Below are 21,729 nucleotides of genomic sequence, written 5' to 3'. Positions count from 1 at the left end.
TACCTATACTTGCAGCATATGTCCGCTTACATAATTTTGCTAATCAACGACAAATAATGATTGTGTGTCTGTACTAGATTGTAACAATGTCTATTTTTATATGTCGTATACATAATATTTTAATACGTATTATTTGCATGTGTTAAAAACACCTCATTGCTTGGTATTGTACGATTTTCGGTTATGGCAAGTAATAAAGTATTTTGCAAATTTACGAAATTTTATTTTTTAAATTTAAGTACTTCAACTGTGCTTTCCTTCTTTATTTCTTAAAAAATAAAATAGACCCTTCATTTTATAAAACTTTTTCTATGGAATTGTAATGAATTAAAAAAAAAATCCGATACTTTTTCTATGGAAAAAGGTGCATTAATCTTAAAATATCTCATCATAAAGTATGAACACATTTCTTTTTTTTTTTAAATTGTTTTAAATTCAGCCTCTATATAATAAAAATTGTAAAGATTAAAACGCGGTAAAGTCGGTTGTTTTGTCACGTACAGAACGAATACCAAAACGTAAGAAAAAACAGTAGAGAGGAAATGTTAGAAAAGAAGAGGATAGCACAAAGGTTAAGATACAGAAGAGTGAGGAGTGATCCTCAGTGGTGGGCTGCTGAACAAGAGAGATGCAGGCAAAAGTATAGAAGAATGAAACAAATTGGCAAGATAAAACCAGTATCTGAAATAACGATTCAAGAATTAAAGCAAGCTCGTAAAACTTGGAGGCGAAATTCAGAAAGATTTTACAAAAGGAAGCGTGCGAATGGACTTTCAGAAGTAGACATTATTTTTATTATTATTTTAGGCTAGACCAGTCTTCCAAAGTTTGCGATAACGCCCCCTGGCGTTAAATGGGGGCGTTTTTTTCTGGGACCCGTGCGTGATTTGTAATTTTATTCAACCTGGATGCATTTTATGGGGGGCACTAAAATATAATTTGTTCTGAAAGTGGGCAGTGGACAAAATAACTTTGGGAACCCCTGGGGCTAGACTATTTGATACTTTGCTGCACTGTTTAGTTTTCTTATTTGATACAAACAAATATTACCTCCTTATTATTTTAATTTAGATTTCCAATTTACATTAAAATATTTGGACTGTTTGAGCAAATAACATGATTGTTAAAAATAGTGATAAAAACTTTAATCACGGATGGTTTTTGTTTTACTTCCATTCTCCTTTTCTTGCTTCTTTTTCTGTTACTTACTGCATTTCCTAAAATAACAGTAAAAATATTATATCCGCTACACTTCACAACACTTCATCGTTCAAAAACTTATTTAAATATAATGAGACTAGGTGTTTCCTTTTATGATAAATGTATTTGGATCGCATAAAACTTAGATGAAATTTTACAATTTATTGGTTAGTTGATAATTATCGTCTTGACAACTTAACATACCGCTTCGCTTGATCATATTACATGATATTACTCTTTGTGGCCCCCAATACACTGTTACTACAAAACGCCGTATACTCGTATAACACGTCAACTTTCAAAAAATGAGTTAATTTTTTTTTAACTTCAGCTCGTTACCAAATTTTATCCAGTGTAGATAAGTACATGGTTTCTATATGAGCTGATTACTTATAATATTTCCAAATTTGCATTAGAACATTATTTTATCGTTTTTTTTAATTATCTTAAAATATATAAACATTTGCCAGTATAAAACATTAAGGCGCAAACTCAGTTTGCAGCGTTTTGCAAAAATAAAAATAAGCTCAAACTTGGGCAATTGTTATCCTACTACGGGTACAAAACGATGCAGTATTTAATATTTTTGCAAAACGCTGTAAGCCAGGCTTACAGCGTTTTGCAGAAATATTTATCCACATTTTGGGTGACAGAAAATTATACATGGAATATTTCGGTTAAAAACTTGTCCTCAATTTTTTTGGGTTCAATCAACACAAAGCTTACATCGAGTAGATAAATTACCCTAGACCCTGTTACGACAAAACGATGTAACCCGGGTTGCATCGTTTTGTCGTAACAGGGTAACCATAAGTTCCACATAATAAAACTCACACGAGCATGAACTTATTTTCTCTAGAGCTAAGAAGACTAACTTGAGACCTTTATATACTGTATTATTTCTTATCTGCTGGCCGATTCTGTATCGTACATTTGTGAGTCAATCACTGAGTTAGTAACGAAACGGAGGAGTAACGGAAAGTCTCACTTTTGTATGCAAGTGAATACAAAAGTGAGACTCCGTTACTCACTCCTCCGTTTCGTTACTAACTCAGTGATTAACTCACAAATGTACGATACAGAATCGGCCAGCTGGAAGCTTTCAGTAGTCAGTACGGAACATGCCGACACGTTCAGCGAGTGCTTCAGATGCAAGGAAAGTTAAGCTTATTGAAGTTTTTTTTGTACATATTATAAATAATAACTATCTTCTAAGCCTTCTTCTCTCGGATGATTAGGTACGTTTAATCAGGCGTATCATTGAATTGTATTAGCATCCTGTTAGCAGGAAATTGACGATCATTTCTACATTTTTCAGTTTTTGGGAAACTCGTTGAAATGGTTAATGGTTCGCATACCCTTTTTGTGAATGACTTTGCATTTTATCGCAAATGCTCAGTAAAAAACGGATTGTCTCGTTGGTCTTGTAAAAGGAATGACTGCAAGGTGTACGTCCATGCTGACGATCAGTACCGGATCGTGAAACTACCTAAGGCAGACCATCGGCATCTTCCTCCCAAATATATACAAACTGTGGACGGAAAATATATAAACACTAGCTGTTGCCCGCGACGTCCGCGTTAAAATATCTAGTATAATTACAAAGATGGATTGTTTTCCCCTTTTTGTGGTTCCTTATACAAAGGGTAAAAACAGGACCCTATTGCTATGACTTCGCTGTTTGTCTGTCTCCAGGCTGTATCTCAAAAACTTCGCTAGCTAAGGTAAATGACTAGTAGATTGGACAGTACCAGTCATTGGAAAAAGCACAAAAACACCATATTTATTAATGTTGCTTTAAAAATTTCCTGTTTTTAAAGTAAAAGAACGCCTGTTTTTAAAGAAAAACAGTCAGTTTTTAAAGCAACATTAGTAAATATGGTGTTTTTGTGCTTTTTCCAATGACTAGTACTGTCCAATCTACTAGTCATTTACCCTAAATAGTTGAAAATTCACATAAATATTGGCAACAGGTAATAAATACTCAATTATTTGTTCGTCTTATTATCATTTCCTTTCACTTGGAACTGCTCAAGACCTTTCATGTATTTTTATTTACATTTTCTAACGTCAAAAACCACGTTTTAGTAACACAGACCTTAAACCACCATTTTAAGATTATATATTACTTTTTTTACCTTCTGTAAAATTTGTATTTTTTTTTCTTCTATTTTCAAAGTTAAAGACAAGAACACCTATGTCATTTCGTTGTTTATGTAAATTTTTGTATTTAGTTCTTTGTTACTATTATTATTAGTTTTTTTTTTCTGTATATTTTGTGTTAAGTTTATTTGCGTTGTGAAACCACTCATTGGCCTCTGCAGAATATCAGTGCAGCGGGCTTGCTTGCTGCGTTTGCTGAGCTGGGGCCAATTTTTGGCGTCACAGCATTATAGTAATTAAGTTGTATTAATATTATAGTCGAACTGTACCACTGATTTATAATTATGATGTATTGTGTGATGCTAAAAATAAATCTATTCTTATTCATTTCTTAATTAATTCGTTCCATTAGGTACTGATAGGTTCAAAATAACATCCTCCATCATCCCTATTTTATCCCCATGGGGGTTGAATTTATCAAAATCCTATTTAAACGAACGTCTTTATCATGGACACTCAAATCTTTAATAATTTCAATTCAATCAGTCGAAAGTCTAAGAAAATTTATAAACACTTTCATCCCCTATTGCATCCCCTTAGGGTTGGAATTTATTAAAATCCTTTCTTAGGGGATTCCTACGTCATAGTAGCTTTATGCATACACAGTCTCAGCCCGATCGGTTTGAAATTGACAAAGTTTCATACAAACTTTCATCCTCTTTCTACCCCCTTAGGGGTAGAATTATTTAAAATCCTTTCTTAGGGGATGCCTACGGCATAGTAGCTTTATGTATGCAAAGCCTCAAACCGATCGGTTTAAAATTGAAAAAGTTTCATACATACTTTCAACCCCAATTTCATCCATCCCTTTTTAACTTAAGAAATGACGGACTTTCATTTAAACTTTCAACCCCTTTTTCACCTCCTTGGGGGTAGAATTTCCAGAAACGCTTAATTATTATTTTAAGTAGTATTAATTTAAGTATTCACTAGCTATTTGACCGAGCTTTGCTCGGTATTCTATGAAAATGAAATTTTCTAAAAATGATTCCTAGCTAGATCGATTTATCGCCCCCAAAACCCCCTATATACTAAATTTCATGAAAATCGTCGGAGCCGATTCCGAGATTCCATATATTTATATATACAAGAATTGCTCGTTTAAAGATATAAGATTCATTTTTAACCCTTTTATAATAGTTTTTTTTAAATCTTAGATACTAATAGACAATGCTTACATGGCCAGTCTGAGATTAGCTGAGTCCTACTCCGCAGTTTGTTAACCGATTTTCAAAATTTTTCTTTTGGTTTATAGGGTATCATCCCAATTTGTTCTTATATTCACAAAAGTGGTGATCTGATGAAGGATCCATAAGTAATCGAGGAAACTCCTCAAAATTTATAGGGAAACATGTGGTGACTTCGGTTTCGTGAGAAGTATTCTAAGCATATGCTACCAACAAGTAAGATTTTGCACCGAGGTATACCTGGTATACCGTGGTTCGAAAGGTGCTGAGAGAACTCCTGATTCTTTATAGATACAAGTTTGGGAGTTTCCGCGTTGTTTTAAGGCGAGGATAAACCCCAATTTGTTATTCCGCGACTTCCGGTTTACCTAGTTCCAATATAATAACGAAGTTTTAAAAAATATGAGGTATACACACACACAATATTTAAAATACCTTAAACCATAAACATTTTAATAAAACGTAATACTTTGGCTGTAATTAATTTACAAACTCACCTCCGATAAAAATCTATTTCATCGAAATATAAGTATTAACTAGGATAATTATACATTTTGTTTGAATAAATTGTTAGTAAATCTATATCAAAAATTCTTTAACCGAACAATTTTGTTTCATAATGTTTATTTCCAAAGATATTTAAAAAAAACATGAAAAAATAGAGAAAATCCACTCGTGTGACATCAGTTTTATGCTAAGCTAAAATGAATCTTATTGCGATGCGTATACGCTTGGTCTTTGGTTGTGTGCAAAGTTATAGTTTTGGATTGAGATTAATCCCCGCCTTAAGAACGGAAAGCATATGCTACTATGCAAATTACATTCATCATCATCATCATCGTCACTACCATATAATACCATGCATCGTCCAATGGTTATGACTTACGAGCCAATATAATGACTCTGTTATTGGTACTTTTCATAGTCTTAGATCGAGACTCGAGTTTGTGAAGCGATAATTAAAAAAATCTATACCTACCTAATATTATAAACCTGAAGAGTATGTTTGCTTGAATGCGTTAATCTCAGGAATGTCCGATTTAAAAACTTACTTCAGTGTTATATAGCTCATTTATCGAGTAAGACTACGGGCTATATATTATCACGCTAAAACTAATACGACCTAAGAAACTCAGGAAAATATGGGAAAAACGGGGAAAATAAGCTATTTTTTATGGGAAAATGTACGGTTTCCGTAAATTTCCTAATTTGCGCGGGCGAAGCCGCGCGGGACATCTAGTAATAAATATTAATGACGAACGTACGTGGCTCTACTGTTGCTGAAAGCGGAGTTACATACAGTGCTGGGGTCAAAAATTACCTCCGATACCAGAAGTGTTTTTTCAACGGTACCTAGTCACGGTTTTTTAATAATTTTTTCACTACTGATTTTAGGGTTCCGTTTTAGGGTTCTGTAAACAACAAATCTTGGTAGACTACGGAACCCTAACCAGTTGATTTTTTGTACATCGATAGGTTAATAGTTATATAGTAATTTAAGAGTAACAATGTCCTACAAATAGAACAATCCATATTTTAGGACCATCAAATCAAAATATTAAATCCTTCCTCTGTTAGCTACCACTTTCGAGATTTTTTTAGAAGACAAGAAATTTATCAAAATGAAGCTATTTACGAATTTGCTTGATAGTAATAAAAACAAATGTTCTAGGGAACCCTGACTTTTTTTTCTTTTTTTTCAGCCCCTTATACGGGACCTCTTGTTCTCCCTTCCCCGAAGGGAAGAGCCAAAGGAACCCTGACTATGATATATTACTTCCCATATAAAAAAAAAGCCAAAATATCTCAAAGTAATTTGGCAAAGTCTGTCTATTGTAACTATAAGGTACTAAGGCAAATGTGGTATCATTTTGGGGTATAACGTTGATAAGTAACGTATTAAGTAAATTATTTTTGTCTGTTTTTAGAAAAAGAAACTGCGAAATCGCATAAAAGGACCAGAAAACCTGACCAATGGCAGCGAAACATAAGAAAAAGAAAAAGACAAGCAGGTGAAGAATATAAAAGCAGCACAGGAAAAACAAAACCTGCTAAAACAATAAAAATCGCTTGCGAAACATCGTGCCCATATAAATGTTCATCTAATTTCACTAGCATTCAAAGAGAAGAGATAAAACAAAACTTTTATCGGTTGTCTGATAATCAAAAATCAAAATTTTACGATGAATATACTTTAAGGATAAATAAATATCGAACAAGGACAAAGAAAAAAGAAGAGAGTCGAAGAATATTTACATTTCAATATTACTTTCTAAAAGATAAACAAAAACCACGGGTCTGCAGAACTTTTTTTTGTAATACATTGGATATTTCAGTTCGCCGCGTGTACTATTTCCATATGAAAAAAGGAAAAAAGTCATCTAGCTGTGACACCGTGTAAAGGCAGGTAAAAAACCGGCCAAATGCGTGTCGGACCACGCGCAATATGTATAGGGTTCCGTAGTACCGCCACAGAATATATATGTACCGCTAATTTTTGATTCGTCAATGACAGGACATTTATAACGTGTTTAACGCTACTCAACGAATATTACATATTATTTTACTCTAAACTCTTTCTCAATACACCATTTTTCATACACAATTTTTCTCTCGACTCTTAAACTCTTATTATGACACAATAAACTCTAACACATATACATATTATAATTTACTGTAAACTCTTTCTCAATACACCATTTTTCATACACAATTTTTCTCTCGATACAAGTAAATATTTAAGAACTAATATTACAAATGACGATGTCTTTTGACAAATCGAATTCTCTGACATCTAGTAACCGTGAATACCTGTCAGCGCCAGCGTTCTCCATTGGCCATTGCAACCACATAATATGACGTAAAATAGGATCAATGAAATATGATCGTGTAATACACAGATATGATCAAATGATCATTTATATTGGATCAGATATATCTTATAAGTATATAAAATTCTCGTGTCGAAACGGCTTTACTGATTTTAACCAAATTTTATGTGCATATTCAGTGGATCTGAGAATCGGCTACTGGGTACTTTTTATATTGATAAGTGCATTTGTTGAATAAATAATAGTAAATAATTACAACTCGAAACTGACGGCGACCATTGTTCGTGCGACGTGATAGCGATGGACGTTGTCATGCTGACATACTTATTTAGTCACTTCAATAAAATGATATGGGCGAAATACTTTATATGGCAAAACAACGTTTGCCGGGACAGCTAGTGACCATATAAATGATCCAATATAAATTATAAATGATGATCTTATATGCCCCTTACACTCGTACTCGCATCCACAAACACCCACTCGAAACACACCATACTTAGTCGTTCAAAATGCAATCATTTACCATACGTATTTTCTTTTACTGCACTCAGACACACATCTTACACTGCACACCCCGTTCATTATAAACTCACTCTTTCTTACACATTTCATGCAGATGCATTTTCTTATTACTGCTAATACTATTTTTAGATAGGATTACCTTTCGCCTTTCGATTTATAATTATATTAAGTTCGATTTTGTGGCTAAAAGAAGAATATGAATACTTTTTAATAAATTTATAAAGTTTGCGATGACATAATTATTTTTAAACAGCTGTACCTTGAAGTGGTAGCCTGAACAAAGAAGCACTGACCGATTTCGCCATATAATCCGAATTTGGTACCATGTTCATAAAAGAGGCGACTTAATGAATGATGGGATCCAAAAGTAATCGAGGGAATTCCTCGAAAATACTGAAAAACCCATTTGTCTGGATGATATTGTGATTTCGATTCATCTGAAGTATTTCAATTTAAATGGAAACATAATATTATCATAGTGATTTTGGATATACAATGAAGTAATCCAAGTAAATCTTAGCAAAATGTTAGATTTTGCACCAAGATATACCATGGTTCGAAGGTGGTGATCAGATCTCCGGCCTCCTTATAGATAAATCCGAATAATCCGAATTTGGTACAATCATTACGAAGGTGATGACTTGATGATGGGATCTGTAAGCAATCGAGGGAAATTCTTGAAATTTATAAAAACACATTGTGGTTAAAATGTTGTTTCTAGTAGTAACTCAAGCATATGATACAAATAAGTGAAATTTCATACGAAGGTGTCTCTGTATCCAAAGGCACTGAACAGAACACCTGAATTAAACGTAAAAGTTTGGAAAGAATCATGGCCAAACTTGTATAGGAGCTGGACTCGAATTTATTTTTTGATGTCCCAAAATAAACTATAGTTAGATTTGGTTGTTCTTATGCTCTAAACATAATTCCGTTTGAGAATTATGTCTAAATAGCCACGATTTTTTATAATAATTAATAACGTTTACAATTATTTTGAGGTTAGACTTAAGAACTACCTTTTTCCCGACTGCGGTGTGGCCTACAAGTGTATATTCGGCGATCTCGTTTCTAATTATTTTAATTTTTCCTAGAGTATTACCCAAATAATAGAACGAATGCTAATGATCGCCGGCTGTCAGAACATAACGAAATCAAAATATATTGATCTTTTTTTGTGGCTATTTATAGACACATTTCTAATGATTTTCGATGCCTTAAAATATTAGGGAATTTTTGCTACTAATGGCATATCGGGACGCCACCGCCCACCTGGTACGATTTGGCCATCGTTCTTTCAGCATCGCTTAGATAACTGCAAGCATTTACCACAACTTCGCTTTTAGCAATATAATGTGAAGAGTTAACTTTCGTAGTGGTATCTACGCATAAAGCCTTGTGGTCGTGTAGATAACTAAAAAGAGTAAAATTACAATTTTGTAACAAAAAATTGAACCCGACATCCAAGGTAAAAACGATATTCTTAAAATGATCTATAAAGTATGAAATTATATTTTCATCATCTTTAGATCATTATATCTTATTCTTCATTAGTGTAGTTTTCAAAATTCGACTAAACCTCAACTTCTTCTGCATCCAATTTTAATTCTTTTGAAGTCGGAACCGGCTAAGTCAAGTAAGGTACTATATTATGTCAAGGATCTCAGTTGGTACGTACGTTACGTGGCTCGTATCGTCGCGCGTTGCTCGCTAGCGTGGCAAAAGATCTCGCATAAGCGTGATCTTATTCGACATAATATTCAGCAAAATTAGCTAAAACATAGCTCGTTTTTAAAATCAAGAACTTTAAAACCTCCCTACGTTTTATATCGGTGTGTTGTTACCCATAATAAATAAGCATTTGAGTATTTAATCCTAGACTCAAATATTTATTTTATGCAGTTTAGTTTTAACAGTGCAAATCATGAAACTGACTTGCTTTTGGCAAACTTAAATACAACTAATGTAATGGGTTAATCTTATTATATTCACAAATTATCAACGCCAACCATCGTATTCTCAATGATCATCGTGCAGTATAGCAATACTTTGCTTGAGTCAGCTAAGATTTTAAGCGGTGATTGTTTTTGTTTTTACACCAAAACCTATCTATGGCAAACAGTGAAACCAGCCTGCCTAGCATACGCCAACGAGATATCTCACTCTCGAGATAATTAAAAACTACTCGTCTCATACTGTCAAAATCTCGACATTATCTCTACAAAACTCTATAAAAATGTGTTATTTCGATAATAGATCTACGCGAGAAAAAATGTTTGTCATGCTAGGGTCAATAGAGATGAAGAGACAAACCATCAAACATCGAGTAAACATGTAGAGTGAGATATCTCGTTGGCAGGCAGGCATGCAACCTAGTAATAAGAATGCACGTCTAGGTAAGCAACGAAGGTTATTTATGTTGTTACCCTTTTTCAGAATATGGAACACTTGTTGAGCTGGCTACTGGAGGACACGCTCTACTGGTCAAGGATTACGGATTTTATTATCATTACGCTGTAAAAAATGGTTTGATGCGATATTCTTGTAAAAAATCCAAATGTAACGCGTACGTTCATGTTGACGGTGAATACCGGATCGTAATGAAGTCCAAACAGGGACATGTCCATGGTCCTGACAGATATACGCGAATAAAAGATGGAACATATGTGAAAGTTTAATCTCTTTTAAAGTTTTTAAAATGTCATCAGACACCCGCATGGAGACGATTCACTCAAAGACAAAACATTATTTTTTGGGGGTCCGTAAGAAATTACCCTTACAAGGGTTCAGACACCAAGAAAGTTTGGGAACCGCTGCCGTAGGGAATTCGACAGCTTTGTAGATTGCAGTGGTGAAGGGTGAATATTTTACAAAACTTACATTTATATATTTACATTATGTATAAAAATATATTTATAATGCTAAAATAAAAATAAATAAAAGTAATATAAAAACCTATTTTAATTAAATAAAATAATATAAAACTTACACTATTAATAACATTATGCACAACGTCAATTAAACTATTACGTGCCGTGCCGTGCCGTTGTCGAAAAACGTAGTGTGGAACCGCGCACGACAAGCGACCGCGGTGACGTCTAAGTGAGTTATTTACACATCACATCTACAACTGGTGACCCCTTCTGAAGACGCTCAGGATAAACGCAAGTACTAGACTATGATCATGAGTTACAGTGATACTGCAAAATCGAACGTGTCAGGTAATGGCGGCGCACGGCGAGGTCCGAGTACACAACACGGACGAGATCCCGTTTCCACTGCACCGTCCGACATTTGCCGTGTGCTACCGTTTTGGCCCGAAGAGCCCGAAATATGGTTCGCTCAGATTGAGGGACAATTTGCTATATCTAATATTACTTCGGACACGACGCAATTTTATTACGTCATAAGTAATTTAGAAACGCAATATTCGAAGGAAGTTAAGGACGTTATAACGAACCCACCGACTTCGAATAAATACGAGAAGCTGAAGCAAGAGCTGATTAAGCGTCTTTCTGCGTCCCGTGAGAAGAAGCTCCACCAACTTCTTATGCACGAAGAACTTGGGAATAGAAAACCATCCCAATTTTTGCGCCATCTACAAAGTTTGGCTGGACCGTCGGTGCAAAACGATTTCCTGCAAACCATCTGGAGCAGCCGTCTGCCGAGCAACATTCAAACGTTGTTCACAACCAGCGAGCTCACTGGAAGTCCTCGCAGACCTAGCAGACAGAGTCCAGGACATCGTGTCGCCTACCCTCCAAACCGCAGCAGCAAGCGTTCCAGGCCCAAGTACCCAGGCCATGGCCTTAGAGATAGCTGAGCTGAAGGAGGCCCGTCAGGAACTTGACCATGCAGCTGGAGCGTCGTCCTCGCAACCAACATCATCCAAGATACCGTAGCCGGCACAGGTCCTCAAGCAGGTCAAACTCAAATTACCGCAAGTACCCCCTGTGCTGGTACCACAGCAAGTATGGTGCGAAGGCGCACAAATGTATCAAACCGTGTGGCTTTAAGACTTCGGGAAACGCGCAGGGCGGTCGATAATGGCGACTGACGACTGCCTACCATCCACTGGTCGCCTCTTCGTCACAGACCGCAGCAGAAAGTCCAATTCTTGGTGGACACCGGAAGCGACGTTTGCGTTTTCCCCCAATCTGCGCTGCGTGAACGACGAGCCAAGACCACCTTCCAACTTTCTGCAGCCAACGGAAGTATCATCGAGACCTATGGTGTTAAGCTAAGCTTAAGCTAAGATCTAACTTAAGCTCTAGCTTAAGTTAGATCTTAGCTTAAGGCGCAGTTTCCCATGGAAATTTATTGTTGCTGATGTTGTGAAAGCTATTATAAATAAATAAAAGGTAAAAGCAAATTGATTGTAGACGTACATAACAAACGCTTAATAGATAATACGACATCGCTTTCATCTGTAGCTTATATTGCCAATATGCTTAGCGACGTATGTTCCGTCAAAATTCCGTCTGGCAACACTAGATATCACGCGTTACTTTCAAAATTTCCTGATATTTTAAAACCGGCAGGCACGACACGCTCCGTAACACACAGCACAGTTCACCACATAAGAACAACGCCCGGACCACCTATTTCTTGTTCCCCTAGAAGGTTAGCCCCGGACAAGCTTAGAATTGCTAAGCAAGAGTTCGAGCTGATGCTGAGCAGCGGTACTGCACGTCCATCCGAGAGTCCCTGGTCGTCTCCACTCCACCTAGCGCCCAAAAAAGATAATGGTTGGCGCCCCTGTGGAGACTATCGACTTCTCAACTCTCGAACTATCCCGGACAGGTACCTCATCAAACATATCCAGGACTTTGCTCATAGCATCTCAGGTTGTACAGTCTTCTCTACAATTGATCTCGTCAAGGCCTACAATCAAATCCCAGTAAGTACCGAGGATATCCAGAAGACAGCAATAACAACACCTTTTGGCCTATTCGAATTCCCATTCATGAACTTTGGACTTCGAAACGCAGGTCAAACGTTCCAAAGATTCGTGGATGAGATGACTCGAGGGCTTTGACTTTTGTTATTGCTATCTTGATGACTTCCTGTTGTTCTCTAGGTCAGAGGAAGAGCATGAACAGCATCTCCATCTTCTCTTCGAGCGTATGCAGAAGTACGGCATAGTTATCAACACTTCGAAGTGCATTTTTGGTGCACCCGAAGTGCAATTTCTGGGTTACCTTATCTCAGCCTCAGGCACTAAGCCGCTTGCTTCTAAGGTTCAGGCTATAAAGGATTTCCCTCAGCCCAAAACAGTCAGGCAACTTAGGCGATTTTTAGGCATGCTGAACTTTTATAGGCGATTTTTGCCCAATGCTGCACAAATTCAGGGACCACTAAATGCTTTGTTGACTGGCTCAGTCAAAGGCACCCAACCAGTTTACCTCGTAGGTGAATCGCTGGAAGCCTTTGAAACCGCCAAAGAGAGTCTCTGTAACGCGACGTTGTTAGCACACCCAGATTGCGAAGCCAAACTTGCTCTCACCACAGATGCATCTGACTCAGCAATGGGTGCCGTGTTACAGCAACATAAAGACCAAGTATGGCAACCCCTAGCATTTTGGTCAAGAAAGCTCAGCCCGGCCCAGCAGAAATACTCGCCTTACGATCGCGAGCTGCTGGCCATTTATGAGGCGATAAAGCACTTCCGCCACATGCTGGAAGCCCGACATTTCACCGTCTATACAGACCACAAACCCCTGTGCTACGCTTTCCACGAGAGGAAACATAATTGTTCCCCGCGTCAGTACAGGCATCTGGATTTTATCTCGCAATTCACAACCAACATCAAGCACATTTCCGGCAAGGATAATGTTGTTGCTGACACATTGTCGCGAATTAACGAGTTACAAAGTCCAGTCGATCTCAAAGAGCTCGCAAAAGCCCAAGATGTTGACCAAAAGATGCAACAACCCGGCTACAACACTGAGGTATACTGCGACGTCAGCACTAGCTCAGTAAGACCTTATGTTCCCAAAGTCTTGCGGAAACAAGTTTTTCACAGCCTGCATAGCATGTCTCACCCCGGCGCCAATGCCTCAGCTAAATTAGTGGCTCAACGTTACGTTTGGCCCGGTGTAAGAAAGGACTGCCGAAATTGGGTCAAAACTTGTTTACCATGCCAACGCACAAAAATCACGCGACATGTTTCAGCGCCAACCGGAACTTTTACGTTGCCTCGTGAACGGTTCAAACACGTCCACATTGACATTGTAGGACCCCTTCCACTATCTAATGGCTTCCGCTACTGTCTAACAGCCGTAGACCGCTTCACCAGGTGGCCTGAGGCCGTACCTATAGCGGACATCACAGCGGAGACAGTTGGTAAGGCACTATTGTCAATGTGGATCGCTAGATTTGGTTGCCCTCTCGATATAGTATCTGATCGAGGACCCCAATTTGAATCGTCACTGTTCCAATTATAGGCAAGGTGGCTGGTTTCAAACATCGTCGAACCACTGCTTACCACCTAGCCTCCAACGATCTTGTGGAACGATTCCACCGGTAGCTTAAAACGGCTACAAAATGTCACGCTGACCATAATTTTTAGACAATAGTGTATGTGTGTGGACAATAAACGGATTGTTATCGACGTCTAAGTGAGTTATTTACACATATCACATCTACATTCAACAATGTTCGAGTTTAAAGTTTGATAATTATGCCTTTGAGAAAATATGCCTTCTGAGTTAAGTTGTATGCGTGATGGCACATACCGTCATTCAAAACTAAGTTTGGAAAACGAAGTTTCCTTCGACAGCAAATAATCTGTCAGACAACAGTCTCAGCTGTACGAGTCACAATTAACAAATCACAATACAAATTAATTTAAATTCGCGACACTGCACTCTTTTTAACGCTAAAACAAATATATTATATACATTCGACATTTAAACACAAAACAAATAAGTTGTAACAAATAAATACTCATCCGCCATTTGACTCATAATAATTTTACTTCATGAAGTTTATCTTTCTCGCTAATTAACCTTTCTCCGTAATAACTCGCCGAGTAGCGGCTTATTTCCGAGTATATTAGCGCGTGGTAGAACGAGACAGAACATGACGATCAGTTCACAGGAATGAAAAGGACAGATGCTTACTATGAAATATCGTTGTATGAAGAAATAACCCGCTAATTTATCGGCTTCTATCGGAGATGGCCTGCACGTTGCATTGCGTATATAAACCCGACGGGAATCGGGTTATATGGACTCTTCGCCACTGTTAGATTGTACCTAATCATATCCAATAAAAACTTGAAAACTTCTATCCTTTGTTTTGATGCAAAACTTACCCTAGTTTTTAAATGTCCTGTAGTGGTCGTGACTCGTGATAGCAGGAAAAGAGTGTTAGTAGTTCTAAACCTAACCCAGATTTCGGGAGTTCACCTGGCTAATCATAGGGGACACGCTGTATATAACTGTCGCTACATAGGTCAGCAACAAAATGTTAAAACTTGTGTTCTTTCATTTTTCAGACCAGGGAAAAATTGTTGTGCTGGATTCTGGTGGTCAGGCTCTACTATTCAAGGGTTATGGGTTTTACTATCGTAGTAATCTGAGAAATGGGCTGATGCGATATGGTTGTAAAAAATATAAATGTAATGCTTACGTTCACGTTGACAGTCGGCACCGGGTTGTAATGGAGTCCAGCCAAGGTCATAACCACGCCCCAGAAAAATATATACAGTGGATTTCGTTAGTAACGACCTCGGTTGTAACGACATTTTGGTTATAGCGACGCCAAACTTACGCCCCTTGAGTTTAAAGCATACTTTCGTAAGAAATTCTTTCGGTAATAGCGACTTCGGATGTAGCGACGATTTCGGGTGTAGCGACTTTTTTTATGACCCCTTTGTGACCGGTTCCTAGAAATCCCATGCGGATATTGTGACTCAGTTGACAAAGGCAAAGACTCGTTAATAAAACTATTAAGCTTTCTTATTCTTTGTTTACGTTCACAGATGTTCAAACAAATGCTTTGCTTGTTACATGTAAGAATGCTAAGCATGTGCATTTTGTGAAAAAAATTAATCAGTAAGACAACAAATTCCAATGAGTAGTTTAGTGTTTCTTAAACTTGTAAATATGGCTCCTAGACGTAAATTTACAACCAATTACAATTATTATCAGCGGAAGCGATAAAAATAAATAAAGACTCTCAAACAGTTCTGTTTATTTGGTGAACGCTAAAATAATTTAGATTTAGAAGGAATTATGACAATGGAATACACCTTACAGCGTGCACTGAAAACTAAACTTAAACAGTGCACTATAACACGTTTTTCAATAAGACCCATGTATAATATTATACTTGAATAATTAATAAGTAAACACATAATATGCATCTGTTTTTTTTTTTATTATTTCGTATATTGAGACCTCCGGATATAGCGACGACATTTACATGGTCCCTTCGGCGTCGTTACAACCGAAATATACTGTACAAGCAAAAAGTGGAAGATATGTCAAACTCTAATATTCTCATTGCATTGTAATAAAGTGTTAAAATATACAGTGTGTAACAAAAATAAGTGATAATACTTAAGGGTGTGTACATGTTCCTTGGAGAGAGTTCACTGTGAAAGTAGCAGCGCTGAAAGACCAAATTTTTTTTTCACTTTTGTATGGGCAAGGACCCGAGCATCACGAGTTTTCCCATACAAAAATGAAAAAAAAATTTGGTCTTTCAGCTTTGCTACTGTCACAGTGAACTCACCACAAGGAACACGTACACACCCTAAAGTATTATCACTTATTTTTGTTACACCCTGTATATTATTATTACGAGGCTATATTGCCACGTGGCTAAAATCAGAAATACAACGTTAATATTGTCATTTGAGGTTTTCACTCCCCCGCCCACCTTAACTCACCGTTCACAATTGAGGACTTAAAAGGGTTGGAACATTTTTGTATGGAGCCTGGCATATCTAGCCGCCGGCCATTTTGTTTTTTTTTTTCAAAATTTCCGACACCACACACCGCACACCATGTTATGTAACATTTTTTGTTTGTATAAGTGTGCTCTATCCAAATATAACACTTGTATCGTGCTCGGAAATTTTGAAAAAAATCAAGATGGCCTATGCCACAAAGGTTCGTACCCCTTTTACGTAACTGATAAACTGTGATTACTATTGTGATAGCTTGCGAACATTTAGAAGCTGAGAGGCCTGCATTGCGTGGTTGTAGGTACTTCAGGCTGCCTGAAATCATAAAGAAGTAGAACAGCCACGCAATGGGAGGGGTAAATATGCTTGTTGAACTTAAGACTTATAAAAATTAAAGAAGTGGCCTTTACGGATCATATACCACACATCGGATTAAGCAGTTGGACAAGAATAAAGCCATGGACACCATTGACAACGATGTACTCGGTATACCGAAAGCAACATGACTTTTCGCTAACAGCTGGCTGATAGCTTAGATTTAAATTTCAGCCGTTAAGAGCCGTCTGAGCACTAGCAGCAGTCCTATACCGGTAAGAACTAGACGAGCGGACGAAGTGCGTCCGTCGAGTATAATAGCTCGGGACGGTGTAGGTCATTTTCCTGCTCATAAATATTGGTCTGGAACTCGCTGTAAGCTAGTGGGATGTAAAGGAAGATCCCGCATTAAGTGCATAAAGTGCTAGGTGCACTTGTGTCTAACTAAAGACAAAAATTGCTTTCTAAGTTTTCACACCCAAAGCTGAAATTTCTACATTTTAATATTCAAAATGTAAGCTTTGTAAAAATATTACAAATTTTATTATCAGTGTTAAAGTTTGCTTATATTTTGTTTTCATATTTTGAAAATATAAATGTTATGGCCTAATGGCAATAGCTGTTTTTCATTAAAAATATATATTTCAAATAGACCATACATCAGTGATTACATTCTTTGGCCGAATGTCCGCTTTTGGACACAATTATCATAAAATAATCGGCCAAGTAAGCAAAGTTTTCAAAGTTCCTGGGTCATGGGTGTGTATTAAATAATTATGTGTATCATATTATTATAAAAATCTTAAATATATATGTATTTATAGTATAAAAGTATTAAATATATTTCCGTTGTCTGGTACCCGTAACACAAGTCCTTCAGGAACTTAGCACGCGGCCAGATGATTGACGTGGTGTGTAGCGTCCATAGATATTATTATTATTATTATTCTGTAAAAATTTCAGAAGTCTGGATATAGCGGTTCTTGAGATACAGCCTGGAGACAGACAGACAGACGGACAGACAACGAAGTCTTAGTAATAGGGTCCCGTTTTTAAACTTTGGGTACGGAACCCTAAAAACAGAAATATTCTGGCTTATTCCCCTTTTCCCCGTTGAGAATCCCTGTCAACGGGGATTAGTGAACTTTTTGTTCACTAATCCCCGTTGTCGACAATTTTTGAATGTAATGGGGATTTGTGAACTAAAAAAGTTCATTAATCCCCATTACTTTAAAAATAAAACACTAATGTAAGAATCAGGTACCTTTTATTTATTATTGGATAAGAACTCACTTATTGGTTATTTTTATAATCAAATTAAATTAAATTTAATTATCATTTATCATTTCAATTGTACTAGGCTTTATAATTTGTTTGATGTCAAATAAGACAACATTACAAACCCCCACTTTAAGTAGGATGTATGAGTACATGAATGAGTACCTAATTGTTTAAATATACTTTGGTGTGCCTTTATTATTAGGTAGGTAGGTTATTAAGAAAATGTATGAGATCGCGAAAAATTCAGGGTTAGTCAGCCAGCAACCAACCAACTAAGAGAAGAATAACCACTTTGGAAAGAATAACATTGTTTGGTCATCAATGATCATAATTCTAATATAGTAGGTAAGTTGAATATGCCGAAATTTACCAAACGACACGTTTCAGAATACGGAATACCTATGAAGTTGCAAAGCGGAAAAACATTGCTAATGGTCAACGACTATCCTCTTTACTTTAAGCACTTCCTGAAAAGCGGTGACGCACATTGGCGTTGTACCAGGGCGAACTGCAACGCCTACGTCCACGTCGACAACTTGATGAAAATCACCGTCTCGAGCGCTATCCACTACCATCCACCGACCAGATACTACCAGAATTCCGATGGAACATACGTCAAACTGTAACAATAGAGAGAACTAAATAAGAACACGATTATTTTACCATCACCCAACACACGAAGAAAAGGGTACAGAAGGACGAGATTAATCTAAAAGGCAGAATCAAGTGATCCAAAAATTGCCCTAGATCGGTTGTACGCAACCGCCTGTAATATCCATAAAATAACGCATCGAATTAGCTGACAACACGCTCTGTGACTACTTAGTATTGGCTGGTAGATAACTTATAAATGTATGACCTTAAATTTGTGATTTTAACTTTGTGATCTTCTTCGTCTTTAAAGACATTAAACAAAGACAAATGAAAAGTTTTCTTTCTATAGTCTTTTTTTTTTGTTATTGTAGAGCAAAATTATTTTCCTAATATTTAACACATTTATCTAATTAAGTACCTACATTTCTCGATATATTTTTATTCCAATGAAGAATGTCCGTTGTACTACCTTTTGAAAAATTATCATTAACAACGCTAGCGAATGGTGCAAAAAGACTGAAAAAACATTATCTATTAAATAATAATAACTCCCACACCGGTTTCGGTGAATGTGAGTTTCATTGAAACCAGGCCAGTTACGGAGGAGTAATTTTTTTATAGTGCCCAAGTGTGTGCGTAGTACACAAGAGCACTCTCTATTCCTTTTTCTCTCATAACCCAGTGGGACGGAAGACCGACACGAGTCACGACTGGCAAGAGATCAGGCGCTATTATAATATATTATCTATTATTAGATCATTGGATAGAAATCCTAGAAGGAAATAATTTCTTGGAATTATTTATGGCACACTTAAGGAAAGTGTTGAATAAAAAAATATACAATTTTAAAGAAATGTGCGAGAAAACAACAAATACTGAATATCTAATCTTTTTTCTCCCATGGTATAGATAGGTATAGATATTTTTTGTCGTACAATTCCTTTAGTCCAGACGACATTTTGGTGTAGGTCACGGTAATTGTTAACGATATTTTCTTTTAAACAGGAATATTTTCTGAAGAATTTAGATCGTGTTATAGTAAGGGCAAGAGAGTTATTAAATTTATATACTCTAGAAGAGGCGGATTGATATTATTACGAGGAGGATATAAATATTATAATAAAAAGAAGGAATACAAGAATGACTCAGTTTATTGGAAATTTTGTCAACGGGAGATAGATACCTGCGCGGGAAGTATCACTATGCTTAAAAATCGATTTTTAAAAGAAACTGCACATTTATGCAGACCAATCACATGCAAAAATGAAAAAGTAATTTGATTTCTCGTTCGATGTCATGAAGTCATAAATATTATATCTATGTTCCTTGGTTATGATAAACCAATACCGAAGAGAACCTGATTTTTCATTAATGACAGAAGCATAACGTAGTAGGTATCTACAATTATTAACATACATACTACCATGGCACTGTTTTGTACTCACGTTAGGGAATTCTAGGAGAAAAATATTACTTATATTTTCCTGCTTATTTCAGAATATTTGATTACGTTGCCAACGAAAACCCGGAAACGAATTCAGTGTAAAGAAGATATGAAGAAAATAAAAAGACAATTAAGCAAGGCGTACTATGCTAGAATCAAAAGTGATCCTATTAGATTAGCGGAGTACAGGGAGAAAAAAAGGCTGGGTTACTTGAAGAAAAAGGAGAAAGGGCAAGTAAAAAGTGTCAGAGATATGACATCCCAAGAGAAACGATCAATCAGAAAAAAATGGAAAGAGCATTCATTGAACTACAGACAGAGAAAACGATCTAAAGATGCTTCTAATAAAAACAATAATTTAAGCCAGATTACTTCAAGTAGCGATGATGAAGCATAATGTACTTATTTTATGAACGAAACATAAATTGATATATAATTCACATTAATGAAATTTTTTCTAAGTATCAATTATTCAGATAAATAGCAAAAAAATGTAAATAAAGTTACTTACTTTCGAAAGTTAAATAAAAAAAATAGCAATTACTTTTATATTCAATATTTTATGTTTTGATTATTATTAAGTAGGGCCCCTGATTTATATGTAAATACCATCGACATAAGAAGTTATATGGACACGAAATGACCACGAAAGACGCCTGCCTTCAAAATTTGTAAAGTAAAAATAGCGGATTTTACTAGAGATGTCACTGAATAATAAAAAAATATCGATATCGATACTTTTCAAAATAAGAGTAAAGGCAAAGACTAATAGAGACTAAAGATAACTTGATCGTTATAATATGAAAGAGACACAGCGCTATTGTGTGCAGCCAATAGGAAATAACTCTGTGAATCATACGGTGTAAGTGTCCCACATCTTATATATAAAATTCTCGTGTCACAATGTTAGGCCGCGTACTCCTCCATAACGGCTTTACTGATTTTAACCAAATTTTATATGCATTGTCAGTGGGTCTGAGAATCGGCTACTGGGTACTCCTTATATTGATAAGTGCATTTGTTAAATAAATAATAGTAAATTATTACAACTCGAGACTGACGGTGACCATTGTTTGTGCGACGGGATAGAGATAGACGTTGCCATGGTGACATACTTGTTTAGTCACTTCAATAATATAATACGGGCGAAATACTTAATATTATGGCAAAGAAACGTTTGCCGGGACAGGTAGTATAATATAATAATTATGACGTAGGTCATTAAAGCTGTAAATCATTATATAATATATTATTATTATTATTTACAGGTTT

General features: G+C 36.3%; 2 long non-coding RNA genes across 2 annotated transcripts; one reads left to right on the top strand and one right to left on the bottom strand.

The window, feature by feature from the left end:
- Positions 1-10,076: 10,076 nt before the first annotated feature.
- LOC121725385 lies at positions 10,077-10,989 on the bottom strand. Its single transcript, XR_006035377.1, has 3 exons — positions 10,931-10,989; positions 10,718-10,719; positions 10,077-10,090 (listed from the first exon to the last, which is right to left on the bottom strand). It is a non-coding gene; the product is annotated as an uncharacterized LOC121725385 (long non-coding RNA).
- Positions 10,990-15,411: 4,422 nt separating this feature from the next.
- Positions 15,412-16,391, top strand: LOC121725352. Its single transcript, XR_006035368.1, has 3 exons — positions 15,412-15,618; positions 15,894-15,895; positions 16,380-16,391. It is a non-coding gene; the product is annotated as an uncharacterized LOC121725352 (long non-coding RNA).
- The last annotated feature ends 5,338 nt before the right edge of the window (positions 16,392-21,729 follow it).

This window comes from Aricia agestis, chromosome 3, assembly GCF_905147365.1.
Source record: "Aricia agestis chromosome 3, ilAriAges1.1, whole genome shotgun sequence".
NCBI classification, from domain to species: Eukaryota; Metazoa; Arthropoda; class Insecta; order Lepidoptera; family Lycaenidae; genus Aricia; species Aricia agestis.
This window is presented reverse-complemented; position numbering and strand designations above follow the sequence as displayed.